This window comes from Lactuca sativa, chromosome 3 (genome assembly GCF_002870075.4).
Source record: "Lactuca sativa cultivar Salinas chromosome 3, Lsat_Salinas_v11, whole genome shotgun sequence".
NCBI classification, from domain to species: domain Eukaryota; kingdom Viridiplantae; phylum Streptophyta; class Magnoliopsida; order Asterales; family Asteraceae; genus Lactuca; species Lactuca sativa.
Genome location: NC_056625.2, coordinates 164,074,112 through 164,078,889, shown reverse-complemented (window position 1 = coordinate 164,078,889; position 4,778 = coordinate 164,074,112).

Genomic DNA, 4,778 nt, shown 5'->3' with positions numbered 1-4,778 from the left:
TAAATCAAATTTGTTTTTATACTTTCGTGTGAGTCTTATAACCATACTATCAACACAGACTGCCTGTAACAACATTCTCTAGGTGTTGTAGTGTTATGACATTTGTCACCCTAGACCTGCCGGTCTAACTGTAGCTAACAGTTTAGGTGCGGGGTTGTGAATCCCGTATAGATCTATACACAAGTATCACGCTCTCCCTCCAAGAGATTATGGTTTATAATACAGGACATGAAATGTATACATAAGAGTACGTTGAAGTTTGAATATCTCACATTTCTTAGTATAACTAGATTTACGATAAGAAAGTCTTCATTTCACGTTAGATAAAAGTATTTCGTTTTTCAAAATGTATACGTAAGAATGTATGAATAACTTGCAAACTATTTCCATTATAGTTTTTCAGAAAGTATGTTCCAGTTGGTGAAAATAACTTGGTGATGTACTAAACTTTATACGTAAAGATACTTGTTGCATTTAAGTTTATATAAAACGATACATTTTCTTGTATTATACTTGTATTCCCCCCTAAAACATGAAAAGACTTGAAAAGTAGGGGTATGAACTCACTTGTTTGGTTTGAAGAGAGTGGGACTTGAGTCGAGCAGAACTTTAACCGCGGAAAGTTGCGTCTTCGAGCTTCTCGAGGATCTCGGTAGCGTAGAACCTTCGTCGGGGGCTCGGGTGCGGAAATCGAGGGTGTCGGGATGGCCTCTGGTGCTTGAAAGTGTGTGTTCGAGAAATGTGTGCTAAAATCCGGAGCTTATGCCTTCTATTTATAGGGCTGAAAATGCGAGTACGTTGGGCGTACCACCGGAGTACGTTGGGCGTACGCGTTATGTTGGGCGTAACTTTGCGTCATGGCTTACGACTCGAGTCTAGCTAGGCGTAGAGCTGCAGCCGATGGGACTCGACCCTGCACCTGAGTACGCTGGGCGTACTCCTGAATTACGCTGGCCGTAATTCTGGCTTCCATCTTCTAAATTCTGTAACTTTCGCGTACGGGCTCCGTTTTTCGTGTTCTTTATATCCACACGTAGGTGAGATTATGCTCTAAAACTTTCATTTAGACTCCGTCGGCTAGTTTTGATATATTTTTAATGCCGTGTTTTTAATAGGTCGGGACTGCTAAAGTCCGTTAAAAATTCGTAGTTTCTTTATCCGACATCGGTTTTCGTTTGTCTTTTTATCATCTTACTCCTATTGTGGAGACCTTCAACTTTCGTTTAGGTTGCGTTAGGTAAATATCGCTCGATCTTCAATTCGAGTTTTTAGCCCTCTACTACTGTTCCGAAACTTAGAAAATTCATAACTTTTTCATACGAGGTCCAATTTGGGCTATCTTTTTTTGTACGTTTACAGTTTAACGAATTCTACAACTTTTGCTTAGATACTTAAGGCTAAAATGCATTTTATTGTAATTTCACTTTTTACGTTAAATAGTGTTTTACCGGGTGTGTCGTAAATATTTGAGTGGTTATAGTTTCTTCAATATAACCCGATTTCGAATGTTCTTTATGTTTTTGTAAACCTTGGCATGATATCTAACATTTGATGCATCCCAATTTAGATATTTGAACACTTTATTTTTGAGGTTAATTTCGTTGATTCCAAATAGTTTTCGTTTTATTTGACTTTTGAGTGTTACATTGCTTTTGGAAAAATATAGGGTTGTCACAGTTGGCAAGGTAGCTTATAGTCTAGATCTTCCTGAGGATCTCAGTCAGATCCACATCACTTTTTATGTTTCACAGTTGCGAAAGTGCATTCTATACGAGGAGGCGGTGGTATCATTAGATGACATTCAGGTCGATGAACGTCTGAATTATGTGGAGAGGCCTGTGGCCATTCTTGAGAGGATGATGAAGATTCTACGAAAGAAAGGAGATACCTTTGGTAATGGTATAGTGGGAGCATCGGAAAGAATCCGAGTGGACTTGGGAGCCCGAGTCCGAGATGTGGGAGCACTACCCAGATCGATATTCCACAACAGACTTTGAGGACGAAGTCTAGGTCAAGTGGGGGAAAGTTGTAAATCCCAAGTTTTTCAGGTATTTCTGAAACCTCTCTTATATCATTATGTTGTCACTTGTAGTCCTTGAGGTTGGAAGTGAAGAGCCAAGATAAGTCTAAGGGCCAAGGTTGCAACCTTGGATCAGGAAGGAGTACGCTGAGCGTACATAAGAGTACGCTAAGCATATTAAAGGTACACCTTAGTACGCTGGGTGTACACTTGTGTATAGTGGGCGTACTTATGTTAGGAGAAAACCCTAATATTTAGGGTTAGGGGCTATAAAAAAAACCTTATGAGCTCATAAACCTCCCTTACCTTAGCATCCACTGTTTAGAACCATTTTCCCAAAACCCTAATCATTTCCTTGAGTGTGTGAACTTATAGTGTGTATTTTGAGTAGTTTGAGAAGAAGGTGTTGCATCATGGAGTTGGAGAATGAGAACAAGCTAGTAGATCTGAAGTAGTTTGGTGCCCTCTAAGCTCCAGATGGTAGAAAGCTTCAAACTTTATGCATGTATGCTATAGATCTTTCCATTTTAGCTTTAAGAAACCCTTTCTTGTCCCAAAAGTCCCATGTTGATGCATGATATGATTTGGAAGACATGAGCTATCCTTTCAGACCCTTGACGAGGTCCTAAGTGATAAAAATGATGTCCCAATAGAAAAATGTGTCTCATGCATGGAGTAGGAAGGTCTTAATAGATTAAGACCATGTGTTAAGAGCTTTCTGGACGTCCAAAGTCTTAAGTTCGCGACTTTATGGTTAAAAGACACATTTGGTCGATGGATCTGGAATTTGGGCTTAAGTGCTTACGCCATTAGGAAGTTATTAGGGTTTTAGCAAAACCCTGCGTACACACCGCGTAAATCCTATACGACCAGCGTACCACGTCAATGACTCCGATGGCGGTCAACGTCAAGAAAAGTACGCCCAGTGTACCAGAGGAGTACCCCCCCGCGTACGTCCTCTGTTGGGCCTTTGTCGAATTAGGCTTCGAGATTGGGCCGCCTTTAGACTACTTGGACTTGTGCCTCGATGGGCTTTTTAAATAGTGGTGTTTTGGGCTAGTTTTGAATATGGATCTTAGAATAAAGCCCGAATAAGGAGTTGGACCCGATTTGGTAAATTGGGCCAGTAATGGGCTTTGCATATGTGTACTTGTGGATCATGGATTGAGATTGCGCCTTACCCCAAATTGGGGAAAGAGGCAAAATGGTCTATGAATAGTTGTAGGACTCTTGGTCAAGATTGAAATTCCCATTTATTGACATAATATTTATTATTTGAATAGTTCAGGATTTGCGGTGAGAGAGCAATTAGAGGCGTTTTGTTCCCTTCAGCATTACTTCCGAGGTGAGTTATCCTCACTATATCAACTAGGTCTAAGGCACCAATGTCGGCCCTTATCGTATTTGGATCCGAATTTATTTCATGATATACTTATTGATTTACATCCTAGTAGTTAGGATGGTGATATGCTATGTTAGTGACCGGTAAAGTCTATATCCTAGTAATAGGATGTTGCTATGGTTAGTGATCGGTTAGATCGATTTGACTACTATGTATGCTAGCGTATGATATGCATGATATGTATGATATGTATGTGCACATGTTTGTTGATTCGGGGTTGGGTTGAGGCGGTCTTGCTTTGTGCTGAAGGCCAACATACCCAAGGCGGTCCCTGTTAGTCCCAAATCTGCTTGTGTATCAATCAGATCTGTTTTATGGTGCGGAATCCCAATCAAACGGATGATGTTAGATCAAACTAGTGAAGAAGAGGAACAAGAATAAGATGAATCTATGATGTATTCAAGATTGGAATAATGAACAATACACAAGATTTACACACAGTTGCAACTTCTCTCCTTTCTCTCTCTAGAACACCTTAGAATACACATACTTAAGCTCCTCTAGCCATGCACTCTCATGCACTCCTCTCCCTATATATATGAGACATGGGCCGGGAACAGGTTCATGGCCGTAAACCTGTTCACGGTCGTAAACACAACCGTAAACACATATATAGCCATAAACACCAAGTTGTTTACAGTCCTAGAATGAAAAATATATTTTCCTAGAAAAGTAAAGTATAAACCCATATTTTAGACCCAACAATCTCCCCCATGGTTTATAGCTTTCCTTTCTAATTGACCCAACAAGCTCCCCCTAAAAAGTAGTTGGATTTTCTTGTTAATCTTCATTAGGAGCTTGGCTTCAACATTCATCTTCAAATTCTTCACAACATCAAGATGAACTTAATGAATCTTCAATGAATGACTTCATATTGAGCAGTTGGGCTCTTCATCAGAATTTAACATTGAACGCACATTCGGTGAGGAGGCTTGATGTATTGATTTTTGAAAGATAGTGCTTTCAGCTTGGAATTTTCAGAAAGAATATCAGAGAGAACTAATCTTCTAGATCACTTCAGCAGGTTCATAGATAGTAGCAGATTGATTGAGGAGGTTTCAATGCAATCAGTCACATAAGCATCAATTGCAGCTTCACCTTGATTCTAGGATTGAAAGATTGAATATTGAAAGAAGTGTCTTCATTTCTTGTTCCTTCGAACGAGAATTCTTTGATAATCACGGATAAGGCCTTGGCATAGAAAATCTCGATACAGTCTCCATGAGTCTCATCTACATCTGATCAAGATAAAACTAAACTAAAAGAAAAACTTAGCACACAATATTTTTGGAATTTTCACATTTTCTGAAAAAAACAGAAACAAAAATATTTTTGGATTTTTCTATTCTGAACAAG